Below are 18,883 nucleotides of genomic sequence, written 5' to 3' on the forward strand. Positions count from 1 at the left end.
GGGGGGGGGGGGGGGGTGTTCAAATGTAAGATGATTCTCCAGTAGTTGGATTCCATACATAGAAAATTATAATCAATTTATAAATTTTGCATGTGTAGAATCTAATTATTGTGGGGTCATCTTACATTCAAGGTCATCTTGTATTCCAGTAGATATGGTATATAGATGACAGAAGTGACAAGGAGAATGTTTTTGCAATGAATAGTGATTAAATTGGTATAGGATAGAAGACAGATGAAAGTGGGTAGGTTGGAAGGAATGTAGAGTGGAAGTGAAGGGGAAGCCAGATAGTTATTTTGGGAGTTGGATTGTTTGTCTGTCTTTCTACCCTCTCTCTCTTCCCCCTAGTGCCCACTTTTTTCTTAAAGTCACTACTGAAATGGGAACTCAGTGATGGCAAGAACATCCTGTTATTCTTTTTAGTGTGTGCTGTTCAGTCTTAGGACAGGACCCTGAGCAAGTTCCTAAATAGTCAAGAGGTAAGGGATCAAAGGCCTAAAGTCTGTTGGGCTGGAGATGGAAATAAGGACATTTTTATTGACATACCTGAGAACCACTGCAGATGAAGGAAAATGACACATAGGCTAAGTACAGACAGTCAAAAAGCCCAAGACTTAATCGATTCAGTCTTTGCACGTTAGTCTAAGCTGCAGAGATTCAACTGAGAAACAACTGGACACATATTGTGATTCAGGAAATGAGCCACATGCTTGCCGTGGATCAGGCCAGAAGCTGGGGGGTGGAGGGGAGTGCTAAAGCAAGCCTCTTTGGCACCTAGCCAGCATGGACTGTGTGTTTTCTTCTTCCTCCTGCTTCCAGGTGCCTCTGGGATTTGTAGTCCACAGTCGCAGCCAGCACTAAGTTTTAGTAAGTTTAGCAGCAGGGCAGCTCTGTACTCAGGGAAGGGATGTTTAACCCCTCTCTCTGGCCCCAGACCCCAGCTGGGATTTTCCTTGGGGGGGCAGTCCCTGCCTCCCCCCTGCCCCCAACCCTTCTCTGCTGGAGCAGACAGCACAGCATAGCATAGCCCAGGGCTGGAAAGCATACTAGGATGCTGGGGAACTGTGATTTAACTTGCACCAGGAAGGGGTCTGGGACAGAGGTTTCATAAACTGGTTTGACCCAAATCACTTAAGTCTGATACTACATTCAACCAGGTTTATCTTAATCCAGTTTCAGTCATTTTGAAACTGGTTTATGTGTACTGAGCTTCTATTCTGTTATGGGTTTAAACCAGTTTCTGATGACATAAATGAGTTTGTGTAACTTCTGCCCTTGCTGTACAAAAATGCAGGAGGGAAGTGGACCAATTAACTCCCAGGATTCAATTTTATTCTAACTACTGCATAGCTAAATAGGCTTAGGCACTGAAGTCTGATTCTTTCTCTATTCCATCTTGTTCCTGAAAATGAGTTAATTCATCTACTTACGTACATGTACCTTTGTACTATCATCTATACCCTTACAATTGAGCCACAAAGAGGAGGAGGATATCCCAGTTAGGTAACTTTTTATATTTTTTTTTTACTTCAGCAGGGTATAGTAGGATTGCACATAGGTGCCTAAGTCCAATTTCACCTAATGGATGGAACAGAATTGGTGCCCAGGGTATAGAAAGTAAACTTTGTTTGGAGACTTGAACCTAGAAAAAGAGTATGTAGTGGAGTGTTCCTGTACATGTGAATGTTCTTGCCTAAGAAATGGATCTTCATTTGATATGTAGCTGAAAGAGAAGAAGCACCAAGTTTATTTGGCCTGAACAGAGTATGAGGAGGAAAGAGGCATTAAACCTAAAAAGCCTTTAGTTTTGGTTTCCAGCCTTGAAGTTGTGTGATATGGATACTAAAGAATGTTAAGATTTTTTGGGAGAAAGATTCTTGCTGCCCAAAAAGGTAAATCAGTAAAACTACATAACATAGCAGAATTTATAAGTTAAATCAATAACCCTACACACTATGGCAATGCTCTGTAAGCTAAAACTGCACTGCACATCATACTAATCCTCTAATACTAATCCACAGAGTTGAGGAGATTGGTTATACCATTTGCAATATCAGTAAAATACAGTATTAGGCTGCATATGTCAACTAAAGCAGACATTGGCAAATACGTATATGATATTAAAAATGAGACATCTCTAAATCAACATTTAGTAGAGGAACATATTTGCTGGTCTGTTTCATTTGTCCTTCTGTATATGTAAATCAGAGGAAATACTGGTTTCTTCAGCATAACTGAATGTCCTACGTCTATGTTGGTGGATGGGCAGACCTCTCAACAAAATGTCATATTAGAGGAAATGCTGACGCTCTTTCCTCCCCACCCCACTCCACTCTGGTGTATATTGTCAGCAGGTATGATCAAGAGGAAGAATGTAAGCATCATTATTTATTAAATAAAAAAGGAATATTGGGGCTGCAATTGCTCTCTGTTTTTGGCTGCACCTTGTATTGGTGAAGCTGTTTGTGCCACAAAATGATGCAAGGGAAATGGGGAGTATCTCCACTGCTGTCCTTCTGTAGTAATTGCCAATATCTGTACCCCAAAAAGGGAAGCTTTTATTTCCACTGGATACTCTATTCAAGTCGAATGTCCACATATAATGTATTGGAGTATTCTTTGGCTGTATATGGTGTTTTGTTTTGTTTTAACCAATTCTGCCTATGTTTTATGTGCAATGGTCATTAGGGCTGTCTGAAATGGGCCATATTTGATTCGGATTTGGCCTGCATTGGGGACAGTGATTCGATTTGTTGATTCAGATCACTGTCCCTGATTCAATTCGGCCAAATCCAAATCTAAAGATTAGAGGCTGATTTGGAGAATCAGCAATCTGGCCATAGACCCAGCTTTAAATGTTTTTTCTACATACCTTGAGGTACCAGGCGCGGCTTGTGACCATGTGATGCTAGGGAGGATGAATCAAGAGTGCGGGGGCGCCCCCCGCATGCTCAGCAGTGAACCCGGAAGTGGACCAGAATTACTTCCAAGTGCACTGGGGCCCCTCTCCTCTGTGTTCTCCTCTGGCTCAGCAATCAGCTGTGGGGGGACCCTGGGTGCCCCTCCAAGCCTAGGAGGCTCCAATTGCTGACCCAGGGGGGAGCGAGGGGAGCCATCCCGTGTGCTCCCTGGCAGACTCAGGAGTGGACCGGAAGTGCTTCTGGTCCACTTCTGGGTCTGCTGCTGACCACGCTGGGGAGCCCCCCAAGCTCCAGTGGGACACTCCCTCCGCCCCACCATCTTACCATTCATGAGCCACCTGGTACCTTGGGGTATGTAGAAACAACATTTAAAGCTGTGTCTATATCCAAATCATCAAGTCTTTCTGAATTTTTCTGAATCGATTCAGAGAGATTAAAGGGTTTCCTGATTCAATATGGATTCGGAGATTCAGTCGCCAAATCTCTGCCAAATCAAATCAAGGACTGAAGCTTCTCACAGCCTTAATGGTCATCCCTTGTAAAAAGGAGTTGGCAGCTACTTTTGTGCTGTCAGGGAAGTTCTGAGCAGAGTTAGCCTTTCTGTAATATTGGTTGCCTACACACGTGCTCTGGGGTGGGGGGAGGGCTCTTGCGAGCTACTCTAATTAAAAGGATTGCAGTGTCTTGTGTATTCAGTGTCTTGCACTTCAAAACAATGGCAGGGGGTGCTTTAACTAAAACTCATTGAATGAGCTTTAGTTAAAGTGCCCCCATCACCATTTTGAAATGTGGGACAGTAAATACATAAGAGGCTGCAGTCTTGAATGGGCATTTCTTTTTAAGTTGTATGCGTTTCTTATAGCCCTTCCGGCTTTCTTTATGGGGCTTCTAATGCTATTACTTACCTTAAGCTACTGAAGAAAAGAGCTTCCTTACATTTTTACTGGAAGCACTTGTTACACTTAATTTTAACTGTGGTTGAGAGGAAGACTGATACAGTGAGACCAGTCCTGTCACAACTCGAAAGCTTTATTAGGATACTTAATAGCAAAGACGTATTTGGATCAATAAAAACAATGCTTACATAGCCTCAGATTCAGGGAAGAAACAGGTCTGCTGGCCAGGCTTCTCTGTTCCCCTGGGGACTTGAGTTGGTTTGCTGAGCTCTGGATAAGTCCAAATTTAGACGTCCAAAAATAGAAGTCCAAATTTCCCTCCAGCCTATGCCCAGTATTTATAGATGGGTGGTTCCAATATTCTAAGGATTCTGAATGGCCTCTGATAGTTGTATTTAAATTTCTTTGTCTCACAGAAACTCAAAACCAGATTAAACTAGGTTTCTGTGGGCTAAGGTGTCAGTTAGTTGGAATTTATATCCCTGTGAGAGCAAAAGGGAGGCTTCCTTATTTCGTTTCCCTTCCCATTGTGGAATGGTGTTTCACACTGGTTTGTTACTTCTCCACCTTAGTTTATGGTCTGAAAAGGATGCTTTGTTTTAACAAGTTGGCAAGCATTCTAACAAAAATACATCTATTATAGCAAAATACTATTCAATACATTTGGTTACATTAATCACTACTTCATTTTAAAGCTACGGTATAGAGTATTTGGATTATTTGATTACAGTTCTTTGTTACAGTTAAGGATCTGCTCAATTTGCAATTCTGTGGATTTCGTGGGAACTGTGGAATCTGGGATTGTCCACAAAATCAACTTAAAAAAAAAACTTAATAAAAATAAAACACTGGCTCCCCAGTTGGATCCAGCAGTCCTCACTGCCACTACAGCTCAGCCTTGCAGCGTGCCCGGGGGTGCGGGTGGGGGAAGGTGCCTGCTGGCAGGGCACCACAAAGAGCAGCAGATGGCAGCTGCTCTCCTTGTCCCCACTCTCCCTGCCAGGGCCTTTCTATCAATCAGTGCTGAGGGGTGGGGCTCCTGGAGCACATCCAGGAAATATCTGTGGAGTTTGCTATTTATGCCGTGACCAACCTGTGAAAATCGTTTAGTTTCTCCACAATTTAAGTAGACTCCTGTTATAGTGTTCCCTTTTTAGGCCTTGTGCTGTGTTTGATTGTATCTAATTAAACATATGAATGGTTTCCCTTTGCTTTGCTGACCAGCTAGTTATTACATCTGTGAAGGTTCATGCTATGGTCACTCAGGCTTCTGGGGTTTGTTGCCTTAGCCACATTTCTGCAGTTTATACCTCGACGTCTTGAAAATGGACAAGTCTGACACCGACATACCCATGGCATATGCTGCACAGGCCTATGTATGGCCTACACAGTGTAGCTGTGGTAAGTCAGAGCTACATGTGGATTCATTTATCCCGCTTCTCAGTAAACCTAGACCAGCCTTTATTATCTTTAAATTGCACCACAATGTGGAGTATAGACATACCCTTGGTCTTCCCAGTTCTGTTTTTCAGGGTATATTTTCCTTTTGCCAGTTTTATCCAGGCAACTTTTGCAGCAGTTTAGAGTGAATCTAAATTAAAAAGCTAAGTTTTGAAATCTGAGTTCTGGAGTACAGTCTGTGTATATCTTCCTCTAGTTGAAGATGATTGCAAGGAATTTGTAAGTCTTCACCTTCCTAGATATAAGGCTTTTGACTTGATAGGCTTTTAACATAAGCTACATAACTTTTTAACATAACCATTAGAGATATAAGAGTTTGGTCAGTGTTATTTTATGGTTTCACTTCCTGAATGTCTCCAGAACTGTTTGCAAGATTCCACTGAGATCTAGTCCCTGGGTTAATAACTTCATTTGGGATATAAAACATAGTGAAAGCCTATTTTATGGCTTATTAAAGGGCTGATTGGGCCATCATATCACTTAATAATGAGACTTCTGTGCCTAGAGAACCTTTTATCCAAGGGACCCTTTGTAGTTTATGCTGCACTATTGTTCTCTGAACTGTTTGTCTGAGGCTGACTTGCTCCTCTAAACCTGCAGTACTACTTTTGCTTATATATTGTCATGTCTCAAGGCTCCTGACCTCTTTGTGTTAAGGTCAGGTGTCATATGGCCTTGGCCAAGTGATTAGTCTTAACTTTTTAAAATCTGCGTGTTTGATGTTATACAAAGTGCCTATATTAAGAGGGATGTGTGTGTGTATGACGGTGCTAAGATTAGTTTCCTTTTGAAATTCTTTGTACTTGACCCTCTGAACAAGTGAGTCCTTCTTATTATTTAGGAGCCTACATCTGTGTGTATGTATTTAGCTTAATTTTAGGTATCCACATTTGAATCTTTTTTGCATGCCATAGGAAATTTTGTAACCAAATTTTACCAAGCTATATTTATAAACATAATATACATGCCTCTCCACACATGCTGGATATCGAGTGAGATTTAGAGCCAGAGAGTTTTTGTGAACACAACATTAAAAAAGGGTATTTTCATTTAGCTTGTAAAGATATGGAGCATTATACATTCTCTTTATCAACATAGTACGGTTTGTATGATAAAGATGATGAGTGGGAAAAGGTAACTGAAGGTTAAAAATGAGCAAGGACCCTGAAAATAAAGTCTCACTGACTCTATGTGCAGAGGGGGTGCCTTTGGGTAGAGGTAGGAGGCTTGATAGTCAAGAAAAGAACCACTGAAGGAAGGAATTAGTCCTTGTTACTCCTCCCTCTCTGGAATAGATACTGGTGTGGTCTCTCCTATCAAAGAAAACAGTATTGATACAGCCATCTTCAGAGGCAGAGGTCACTTAGCATATAGAGTAGAGCTACTTCCATATCTGGTGAAAAAACTGATGAGGGTATTGCATAAGTTAACGCTCTAAGAAAGAAGCTAGGGACGGAATGATAGCTAATAGGTAAAGGACAAGGAGATGGTATAAGGTAGGGATGGTTTCATATTTAGGAAAGTTATGTTCACTGAGATAGAATAGGATTATTCATTGTACACCTTATGGTCAGGTAGTCAGTCATGTTGCTGTTGTGCTAGGTGTTGTCCACCTAATAAAGGCAGTTCCTGTCCTTGAAAACTTAGTTAGTTAGTTAGTTAGTTTGTTTTGAATTATTTTTGGTTTTGTTTTCCCCTCCTGAAGAGACTGGTAATAACATAGTCTCAGGAGAGATGAGAAAGTGAAGTAAAAAGAGGCTTGGAGAAAGAAAGGGAAGCATGTGCTATCTTAATACAGGTCTACACATTATTACTTTGGGGGCCTTTTTGACTTACTGGTTGTATTAATATCTTGGTTCATATAACCCATGTGGTCATCTTGGAGGAGCTTTTGAGAACCTATGTAAATTTGGTCATCTATGTATCGAAGCCCTTGCCATAGCATCTCATCTAGACTGAAGTACAACATAACTTTGATTTAGCTTATCTTGATGAAAAATTCTTGGTCAAACATCTGTTTTTGTTTTTTTTCTCTTTTCATTAAGGGTATTGTAATAAGTCAGATATACATGCTAAACATTCTGCATTTTAGTTTGCTCTCCATGTAACTTTGGATTCAGACTTCTTAGAATCAAGCTGTAGGTTGTCCTCTGATTCCAATTTCAAATCTCCTGTGCACTTAAAAAAATATGGCCTCTAACTCAAGAGATACAAGCACAAAAGGATTCCAGGCAACTGTTAATCAGATAAGTATTTATTTATTTAACTAAACATGTAGAATTATGCTGGCAATAGTTTCTTCAGAGTTAAACTTTCATGTGGCTAATGACTATCTTTAAAGACTGCTTTCTTTTTTCTAGGGGACTGTATTGAAATCTTCTGGATTTCACTGAACATGGTAAGAATTTATTTTTTTTTTAAATTAACAAGTGTCTGTTAGGACTGTTATGTTTTACCTTTAAACCATGTATAGATTTAGAAGTAGTAAGCACAGATATGCAAACAGACTATATAACCTGAATGTTTTGCTTATTAAAACACAAGAAAATAATATATTGCATCAAAGTAGTAGAGTGTTAACCGTTATAGTTTAAGAACACCACAGGAAACACCACAGTGGGAAATACAGGATGTCATTTTGAGTTGGACAGTGGCACTGCAGAAATGGAGCAGTGTGTTTTACATTACATGTAACACTTTGTATTTGAATGAAGCAATAGACACCTTCTTAAAATGGGGCCACGTTGATAAGAATGACTTAACAGCATGAGTAGGAGTTGCCCAACAAGATGCACATTTTCCATCTTCTAGATTAGGGATGTCAAAGATACAGCTTGTAGGCAAGATCTGGCCCATACAGCTGTGTTTTTTTTATCTCATGAGGCTCCCCATGGAAGCTTGGTAGAACCAGCCATGGCATTGTTAATAGCCATAGCTCCCAGTGCTGCAGCAATGAATACTACTGCTGCTTATCCCACTACTACATTTCTGTGCCCTTGAGGAGTCCCATGGGCTAGATCCGGAGCGTGGAGCTGTATCATCTGGTTTCTGAGGCTGCCTGCAGGGCCAAATCTGGCAGTAGAAGTGACAGCTGCTGTGGTTCTGGGAGCCACAGTGGTTAGTTAACACCTCTGCTGCCAAATTTCCATCCCCACAGGCTAGGTGACAAGGCTACATGCTCCAGATCTGGCACATAGACTGGTTTCATGTAACTCATCCAGCCCTCGGGACTGGGCATGTTTGACACCCCTGATCTAGGTGGAAGACCAAGGGAAGGCCATGGCACATGCAGTAAAGAGACAAGACAAAAATATGAGGGAGTTGCTCTGTTCTTAGGGTAAAGTGCTATAATATTCATATGAACCAAAACATCAGTAGATCTAAATATTGCTAAAATTTTAGCTAGTTGAATCTCTGAACTAATGCCTCATCCATACTTTAGTCTTAACATCATAGCTGTGCCAGTTAAGGTTGTGATTTTATTGACATAGCTGTGCTAGCAAAAGCTTTTGTGTAGATTCATTTCCAGTGGCAAAAAGTACTATTTACTGTACAGCTTATTTCCATTGGAAATAATGAATGTTATACCAGTGCAAGGACTCTTTTTTTTTCCTGTCTGTAGCAATTGAGTCTGGGGGTTGTCTGGATTAGCCAAAGTAATAGTGGGACAATGAAAGTTTTGGGAAGGACTACAGAAAAAGCATACATGTGAATCTAAAGAATAACAAGCAATTGTTGATGTGAACGACAGTCCATATGTATGGGGATGCTATATGAGAAGAAACAAAACCAGTGGTTTCAGCGTTCATGAATTTTGCTGAGAAAAAACATTCATTAATTTTGCTGAGAAAAATTCAAGGCTAATTCTTACTTGCTGACCTTGACCATTTGTATTTGAGTGAGGAGGAGTTGGTGAGGATTGAGGGCTTGATTCACTTAAACCCTTGTGATGGACCCCAAATAATATTGTTTCCTTTCTTTGATGGCTACCTTCTATATCCTCTAATGGTGATTTTCATCTCATTGAGCCTGAAGCCAAACTTCTCTTCCCTGAAGAACCTTTTGCTAAAATCTCTCACTACATGGTCCTCTTCAAAAGGAGAAAAGTAATTGACTAATGTGGAGGGAGAGTACAGCGGATTAGTGCCTTCTGGTTGTAATGTGTGATGGTAGCATGTTAGGTAGCACCACACCCATATTCCCTATCATAAAACCAACTAAGTAATATCCTCAATTTATACAAGTTCATGTCCAAAACTTAGTTTCGTAGGTAAATACAAAGTTGTATCTGATCCCCTGGAGCTGGAGGAAAAGGACTAATTAAGAAATATGTGTTAATTATATCTTTTACCAAACAGTTTTCTTCTGAAAAGCACTCTTTGTACAAAACAGACACAAGTGAGGGATATATATTGAATATCTTATTAAAGTCTTAAGCCTACAATGATAGCACCTTAAATTAATTTAATTGATCAGTATACTGCAGTAGAATTGTTACTGTATTACTTGGTAAATGCTATTCAGTATATGATCACCTGGGTAGTTGGGCAACTTATGTTCCAGTTCATGCATTTATTCTACTTACGTCTGATCTGAGAATTCCTTTCATTGTAAGAGCTGTTGTAATCTCTGTAAGGGCTCTTTCAGCTGTACGGTATATTACACATGTGTTCTTAGGCCACATTCAACTTTACTTTTTAGATGGATAAGTAGCACTTATGGCTGCTTACAAATGTAACCCCCCTCCAGCCCAAACACTGTTTTAAATTCAGTGCGCCCCCACACTGAGCCCAGCACATGCCTAGAAGAGGCCTTGTGTTAGTTGGAACCAGCTCATCCAACGTCTATAGATTGGCGAATCTATACAGACCCTGCGGAACCAGGTCAAACTAACATGCTACCTGTTCTGGTAAAGCATGGATTTTCTTTTTCTTCTAAGTCTGTCAGGGCCCTACTTGGCTATCTTTAGCTGAGTAAGTGGCATTTTGACCTACTTGAAAGGGTTTTAGCTCTTACTTCCCCCTGGGAAGGTGTATAACTGTGTAAGTAACAAAATGGTAGAGAAGGACCCTCTGACCTTTCACCTCAGTAGTATAGTTGTTAGGGCACTTCCCAGAAAAATGTCCCAACCAGAGGCGTAACACAGTTTTTGCACCTGGAGCAGTGGTGGCAGCAGCTGAGGCAGTGGCTACTGATCTTGCACTCTTTCTGAGTCAATACCCAGGGTTGGTTCCCTGATCAACCATCCTTAGTTACGTTACTGGTCCTAACGACCAGGCCATGACACATGCTCTTGGCTAGACACTGTCAAGAGCCTCCTCTGTGCCTCCATTGAAGCTGAGCATCCAAGACTGAAAGTAAATAGGCCTGGGAAAAGAAGAAAGAGGGAATGTGTCCCACTGAGATGGCACCACCTTTAAAAGAAGGTTTTGGGTTCTGTCTCTGTTCCTTCCCCAAATTGTTTCTCTATTTTTCATTTAAAAATTATAGGATAACAAAGACAGCAGTGGGGTAGCTTCTGCCCAGTTGGGGGCAGGGGCCAGAATGGTCAGAATGACCCAGGAAGTTATACAGGGAGGAGTAGGATTTATAAGTCTCCATATATGGCTCAATGCCACTTACACTGTTAAAGTTAGCCACAAGTATTCTCTGCCAAAAGGGGAGTTGGATTTGGGTCTCTATTTTTAAAGGTAGTTTTGTCACCATGAATGGCATAGTCCAAAATCTTAATGCTGTTCTGTTCATCCTGAGCAGCTATGCAGGGTTGAGAGAGATCCCACCTCTTCATACACATGCAGAACGCTCAATGTCAGTCAAAGTTTGCAGTGATACCTTGCTTGTTCCTTGATCTTTTGGATTTACCTCTTTGGTCTTCCTGAATAAGCTTGACTATCCTTTAATAGAGGTAGCAAAAGTATTAAATCTGTTACTGGCTGGATCATAGGAGAGGCATATACTAGGAGATTTCCTTCAGTATTGGGGTAAATGGTTGAGGGATAGTAAGGATCATGAGTGTGGAGTCTAGTCTGGACTCTTACATTGGGTGGGGAAAATTAGCTATTATTATTTAATTATATAAATAATCTATATTAATATTCCTTTCTCCTTTTCTGGTTTTTCAGATATGTGGTGTTGAGAACAATGAAATTTCATCCTGAAGCAGATTCCAGAAAAGGTTGAGGCACTGTGGCCATGATTTGTTTCCCAATATAATGACTATTGGGTAGGTGTTGTGTTTGGGGTAGAGATCTACTATACCAATAAGTGTAACGACTGTCTTTTCTGTGACAACCCCTACCCCTTATTTGTATCTTTATAGTTAAGGAAGCTGGATGAATAGGTAATGTTATGTGTAATAAATTACTCGGCTGTGTAATTATCTGCAAAGGAAACATTACTGTAACTATAGTTTTGAGTGAAATACAATGTATAGTATGTAAAATAATTGCACAGTCAAAAGTCAATGTAAAGAACCAGTGAATCTTTTGTGGAGAAACAAAATAAATATTTTCCCTAAAACGTCTCTGTAAAGTTTTTATGAAAGATTTACCCTGCAGAGGTAAGAAAAGCAAACAAAATTCAAAGAAATGAGTGCTTTTAGGATGTCTGGGACTGCGTGGGAGGCAGATTGAACTTGTAGCTAGCACTGTGATAACAGTCTGAGGCGGTGTCTTCAGAACAGACCAAATCAGTCTTATGTTTGCCAGAGAACTGAGGGCCAGGAATAACTTGCAGAAAGCTTGATCAGGAGTCTTGAAGGATAGATGGTTTGATTTAGAGTTACACCTTACCTGGTAGCACGGTCTTCAAAGAGACTGTAATGACAGGTGCTGTGAACCACAGTCTATACACAAGGTCTGTGCGTAGTGAGAGGCAAAGCTCTTCAATTGAAGTGTTTATTTGATTGTTTTTCTTTCTCCTTCCATTCAGATGCATAAAATCTTGCCCTCTGAAGCACACACCTGCTTTTTCATTTTATTTCAGGAAAGTCACAGTTTCTTTTACCACCACATAACAAGCATATTCTTCAGCATTTTCGTTCTGTGCCTTTTATTATAATGTTCCCTTTCTACAGTGTGTTTGTTTTAAGGGATTCTAGCGGGCCGTTTGACCTATACACGTGTAATCTTGTAGCCTTATATCAAAGGTTGCATTAGAAAAAAAGCACAATATGCAAATTTGATTATGTAGAGGGCACTGTTTGTGATTTTGTAACCAACACATAAATAGGAGAGCATGTGCACATGGGAGGACAGTTAAAGTTGTTGTTATAAAGTTAAGCACTTAACAGCAGTCTTACCATTTAATGTGTGGGTCTCATTTTAGGGGATGTCCCTTCAGTACCATTTATTTGCCTACTACATGGATCTTTACCCCAAAAATCAGGCCTCCAGAATTGAGGTATATGTCTTAAGTGTCTATGCTGCTTTTTCTGTGCCAGAATTGAAGCCTGGGGGCTGGGGTGCTCTAATGGCTACCATGCTTGCTCTGGTTTCCCAGTCAGGGAGGGAGGAGTGAAGTGCAGTCTGCAGCAGCAGAGTCTATTTTAACCATTTCATAGCTGATGCTAATTTGGCACGATCTCTCAGAGGGTTAAAACTAATTTTTTGTCTTGGCAGCTTCAGTCAGGATTCTGCCATGGCTCTGGAAAAATCTTTTCTTATTCAATCTGCCTTTCGAACATAAAGTGCATGTCTTATTTGGAGGTACATGGTATGGGAGGAAATGCAGCATGTGAATCTTTTTATATACTAAAAGATGGGTATGGCATTATATGTGGTGATTTTAATAAACCTGGTATGCTGTTCAGGTTACCTGTGAGAGTCTCTTGCCTGGATGCATAACATTTTTCAATGAGATTTTAAATGAGACTGTTGAAGGAAGGCAAAAACAAAACAACCCTCCTCCCCCCTAACAAAACTAAACACAGATAAGACTGCTTGAGAAAACAGCATAGATGGTGTTTACTGGGATACCTCTGATCCAGATTAAAACTTGCATGTATCAAGACTAAGACTTTCAAAATGATTGCTGAAATCTTTAAATATGTTGGCCTAATAAAGAGGAAGGTTGTCCAAGCAGTATCAGTAAGAGCCAAGTGGCATGCAATGAAACTCACAAACAGTGAGCATGTTGTGAACACGTTTGTGCTTCTTCCAAATTAGTGATGGCTAAAGAGGGTTATTGGGTTATATGAAATGCATTTTAGGTTGCAAGATATGTGCATAGGATTCTGTTGTCTTTGCTCCTTGCTATGTGTCTAGGTACCTCTGGGTGAAAAAATAGTCAATGCTTTGTTCTGAAGAAATTGTTGACTCAGCTATTCTGCAGGCTTCAGGAGAAAGTTGGTTGGGATGGTCAGAATAACATAACTGAAGGGAGGACCATAGCCCAAAGTGATTGGTAGAACATGCGGTATAAGCCAGGCCTATCACTTGAAGGTTATACTTGTGAGGGACAAAAACTGGGGTCTGTGGACAGGCTCACTGCAAAAGCTTGGCAACAGGCTGTGATACGACTTTCATGGAAAACCAAAGGAAATGCTCACATTGATTTCAGTCACAAGATGACTGAGTCCAGATATTATAACCATGAGAACTGTCAGGCAAATCTTTAAGGATTAGCATGTGTGTGTGTGTGGCTTGCCTTGTGAAGATTAATAATACTATCATTCTCTTTCATAATTTTTACATCATACTTGTTTACTGCTCGGTTTCCTGGACAGTATCTTGGTGTTATCTCAGTCTGTGTATTCATAGAAAATAATAATAATAATAATAATACTAACCCTCATTCCAGGATGGTGGTAGAGACTAAAACTCCTGAGCTATGTGACCCAAGGTGAGTTTTCCATTTGCTTTTCCCAACGCCTTTGCATCAGTATTTTTCCTAAGAAAGTCAAATAGTGCCCATATGCGCTCTGGGTTTTTCTCTCTCATCTCTCTGTGTTGCCCGTGTCCAATGGAGTACTACATCCTGATGGACTTCCCTCTGAGTAAGGGGATTGAAGTAATTTCTTGACAGAGGTGTAGGTTGTAGCCATGTTGGTCTAAGGACATAGGCAGACAAGGTTCGTTGGGTAAATCTGATATCTTTTATTAGGCCAACTCAAATAGTTAGAAAAATTCTTCTTTGCAAGCTTCTGGGTATAAATACCATTCATTAGGCTGAGGAAGCTTCTGCAGTTGGTGTGTGCTCTTCCTGGATGGACTAGAAGAGCACACACCAACTGCAGAAACTTCCTCAGCCTGATGAAGGGTATTTATACCCGGAAGCTTGCAAAGAAGAATTTGTCTAACTATTTGAGATGGTCTAATAAAAAATATCAGATTTACCCAAAGAACCCTGTCTGCATATTTCTTGACAGAGATGGTCCTTCAGTCTAGCAGCAGGGATCACGGAGGAATATTGCCTTTTACTACGAAGTGCCAGCTTTGCAATTCAAGCCTTGTATCTAACCTTCTGGCCTTGTATCTAACCTTCTATTTCTGCATGGCAGAGACCTGCTGCTAGATAACTAATCAGTTCATTATAACTCATCTTAATGAGAACTTAAAATTTGGAGCACTCTTGGAAGCTTCTTCAGATGAAATCCTAGAAAATCAGGGCAAGTTTCACTTCCATTATAAAGGGATTAACATAAATACCCAAAAATCTATGAGAAGACTGCAGATGTGAAGAGATGGTTGTGGTCTGGTGGGATTAGCAAGTTTTTGATGAACAGACATTCTAGAACCAGATGTACCGGCCTCCTAGGACTGCAATTATTTAACTTTGGTGGAGGGTGTTAATAATTATTTGAGTCACTTCCAAGAATTCTCCAGAAAACAGAGCGTTTTTGTGAATCAATTAGAAGTGTGCATCTGCTAAAGTGAGCCACAGCTCTCAAAAGCTTGTGCTAGCTACCTATCTACTTTGATTAGTCTATAAGGCATAAATCTACCCTGCCTTCTACTTCAAACTAACACAGCTAATTACCAATCTTTACTAGCTGAGTGGCATATTTAAGTAGTATTTTACAGCTATATCTGGCAAACGTGTCAATATAATGCTAGGCTGTCCTACTTCTGAGCGGCTGGGGCCTTCATGCTCTGTGGGCCACAAGCTGTGCTGTGTGGCACTCCCCAACTGTATGACACTGGCACTCTTGCACTGCTGGGCTGTATGGCAGGCAACCCCTGTCGCATTGCATCGGCACCCCCATGCTGTATGGAGTCCCTGGTTTCCCTCTGGGACCATTAGCCACAGGCTTCCTCAGCCCTGTGGGTGCCTCACCCTACTTTGCCCCCAAAAGGCAGGAAGCAGAAGCAGAATGGTGTGGGATCCCAATGGCAATGGCAGGAGAGTAATGGGGATACTTGTGCCTGGACTGGGCACAGATTAACCCATCAGGAACCCCACAGGCTTCTAATTGAACAACCCTGAATTAGTGGGTCAATGACAAACAGCGTTGCTCTGATGTCCAACAGACCTTTGACATGGTCTTGTACAAAGATCCCTGAAGAATCCGAGGTGTCCTGGAGTATGAGGCAAAATATTGTCATGGACCAAAAACTAGTCAGAAAACAAAAAGCAAAGGAAAGTATACATGATGTATGGCAGTGCTAGCCAGAGATTAGCTCTGCTGAAAAGCAGGGCTTATTGGTTTGGACAGAACACAGCTTTACTGTTGCTGGTTCTGGAGCTAGCACATAAAGATCGAGCTAGGATATTTCTGAGGCACTGCATTAAGCTGTCTAGACTGGCATACAAGCTGTTGCGTTCACACCTAGTTCGGGAACTTTCTACTTGTTACTGCACTGCACATATAGATGTACCCTGAGGGTCAAGAGGTTAAAAGTGTCTTATGGTCCTAAACTAGGCTTTTCATCGTTAAACATATTTAGTCTGCAAAGGGTTGCAGGTTGTGAGAGTTAAATTTGTGGGTGAGACAGAATTATTTAGTTTAGTCTGAACTAGACTAGGAATTTGAGAGAAATTCAATTTAATGGGCAACATCAATGTAATGGGCAACGTAATAACAGGAAAAGTTAAGGAAGGAAAAATATAGTTTAGCTTAAAAATGTTACAGAGTTCTAAATTAATACCATTAACAAAGGAAAAGGACCTGGGTATTGTATTCAAGGAAGATTTCTACTCAATTTGTAGCTTGGGTCAAAACAGCAATGTTTGTTTGTATGAGAGATGGAAAGATGAATAGTATGGAGAATATTATCATTCCTTTTATGTAAAGTAACAGTGTAGCCTTCCCTGGAATCTGGTGTACAGGGTTGGTTACCTCTTCTCACAAAGGGGGTCTTGACAGAGACTGAGAGAAGTAGAAGGAAAATGGGAGAATCTCTCCTACAGAGAGCAAGTGAAAAGGTTGGGATTGGTTAATTTATGAGATAAATAAGAGGGGAAATTATGAAAGTATTACAAAACAAGGAATGGTCTAAAGAGGATAGGCAAGGAACTTCATTTCCCTTTATTTGTTAAATCAATAGCTAAGGGAAACTTGCTGAATTACAAGGTGGAAAATTCAAAGCTAGTTAAAAATATTTTCTAAAATGTCTAATTACATTGTCATTGAGGGCAGGAAATTTACAAGGCTCTTGAACATGGATTGGACAAATTCATGATAACAAATTCTGTAGATGAGATTATGTTTAATGTTTTAGATCTTGAACCAATCTAATGAAGCATGTGTGTATATACAAGGGTAGACCGCAGTGGTACTAAGTCAAATACCAGAATATAGTTACAGTAGGTAAGTCTGCATTTTCAAAGGCACTCACCATGCTCTTGCATAACCACTTTATGCTCCAGTTTTCAGGCTTTCGTTTGAATATTCTTGGGTTCATCCTTGTTCTGAAATCTTATTTACATTTTTTAATAGATTTATTCAATTTATAATTCAGAATACAGTGCTCACAAAAAGCCTGTTGCTAAAGAAGCATTTGACTATTACAGTATACTAAGCAAGCAGCTCAGCTGCCTAATGCTGATGTTTTAAACCTCCTCTAATACCTAAACTATACTTTAGATATTAAAATTAGCTATTATGTGCAGTGTTAGTAAAATGTATGTTGAATCCTATCACATTGTTTAAAGCCATTTAAACATCTAGGTCTATACAGAGCCAAGCTCTGTGTGTGTGTATGTATAAGTATATGCAGAGAAAGAGGTAGTTAGCCGTGTTAGCCTGAAGTCAGGCAGAAGGCAGGGTAAATTTGCGCTTTCTAGGAAAGGCTGTACAAACTGGGATTATTTAGTCTGGAGAAGACTAAGGGGGATTAGATAACAGCCTTTAAATACCTGAAAGTTGATTATAAAGAAGATAAAGAAAGATTATTCCCTGTGGCCACAGGGGACTGGGCAAGGAGTAATGGCCTTACATTGCAGCATGGGAAATTACACTTGGATATTAGGAAGATTCTTTCTCCCTTGGAAGTTTTTAAGAGTAATTTAGACAAACCCTTGATTGGGATGGTTTAGTCAGGGGTGACTTAAGAAGGGGTTTGGACCTTGCAGGAGAAGAAATGCTCAACATTTTGGCCTAGCGGATGAATGTGGGGGTCAGTCTGCAAGCTGGATTGTGCCCCAACCTGCTTCCACACACTGCCCCTGCCTGAACCCAAGTGTCAGGATCAGGTCCCATGCTACCCTGCATGTCTGATCTAGCATGTAAAGCTATGGCCTGCATGTTCCCCCTGGACCCATGGAGAGCCCTGCAGGTCAAATGACATGCTGCCAGGGGCCAGATCTGGCCTGCAAGCCTGGGGTTGAGCATCCCTGGATTAGATGACTTCCAGAGGTTCCTTCCATCCCTACTTCTCTCTGATTCTAAACCTAGTAATTAGCTCTTTGTTTTACCAGTGGTGGGTTGACTGCCCTTTCCCCATTGGAGCTCATTTCCTTTACTGTAGTGTGATGATAAATGTTGTTCCAAGGCTCTACTCACCTGACCACACAGGTAGTAGTGAATCCCTCTGCATTTGAGGCACACATCCCTTTACCTTGGAGTGCCCTGGTTATGTTGTCTTTGAGGCCTTAGGTAATACTTCCATTGATGGTAAATTTGCTAGACAAACATGTAAACAAGTGTATGGTGTTAAATGGTTTTGCACCATTTGGAATTTAGACTTTAATCTAACTATCTGTGCATACTTTGTATTGATTCGAAATATACAGAAACATTAAACAGTTATCTCTGAAAAGGTCTGTCACACAAATCTCTTTCCTCCGTTTAGCTTCTGCTGAGTTTCCCAATTAGTAAGGTATTTCTAAGGCCAAGGCTTTTTTTCCTTCTCCTTCTGACAGGAGAGATTTTTCTAGTTTTATTAAAGAAAAATGAATATTAGGTTTGTTTAAATTTAGTTGAGAAATCTCATAGGGTCATAATGAGTAAAGTGTTTATTTTGTATGGTGTATTTTTCCAAATAAAGATCAATTACTAAATTATTTTTTCATCCTTTTCTCCATTTTCCTTTGGCCTCCATTGCTAAGTGGCTGAAATGATTAATGGGATATGCTGGCTTAATGCCTTATGTTTTGTTACTCAAATGATAGAAGCAGCTCTGAGCAAAGCTTTCAGTCTGGGTGCAAGATTGGAAGATATTTTGA

The 18,883-nt window shown here is 40.4% G+C and overlaps 1 protein-coding gene across 8 annotated transcripts in view; it reads left to right on the plus strand.

The window, feature by feature from the left end:
• LOC112550049 overlaps nucleotides 1-18,883 on the plus strand; it is a 330,470-nt gene that overhangs the window by 53,772 nt on the left and 257,815 nt on the right. For 2 of the 8 annotated variants that reach the window (XR_003093713.1, XR_003093712.1), the window contains 2 exons: nucleotides 7,639-7,676; nucleotides 11,401-11,791. The exons of the other annotated variants lie outside the window; for them this stretch is intronic. The gene's annotated coding sequence lies outside the window, so the exon portion shown is untranslated. Of the gene's footprint in view, nucleotides 1-7,638; nucleotides 7,677-11,400; nucleotides 11,792-18,883 lie in introns of those variants that run through there. 8 annotated transcript variants of the gene reach the window in all.

Source organism: Alligator sinensis, unplaced genomic scaffold, assembly GCF_000455745.1.
Source record: "Alligator sinensis unplaced genomic scaffold, ASM45574v1 scaffold181_1, whole genome shotgun sequence".
NCBI lineage: Eukaryota > Metazoa > Chordata > Crocodylia > Alligatoridae > Alligator > Alligator sinensis.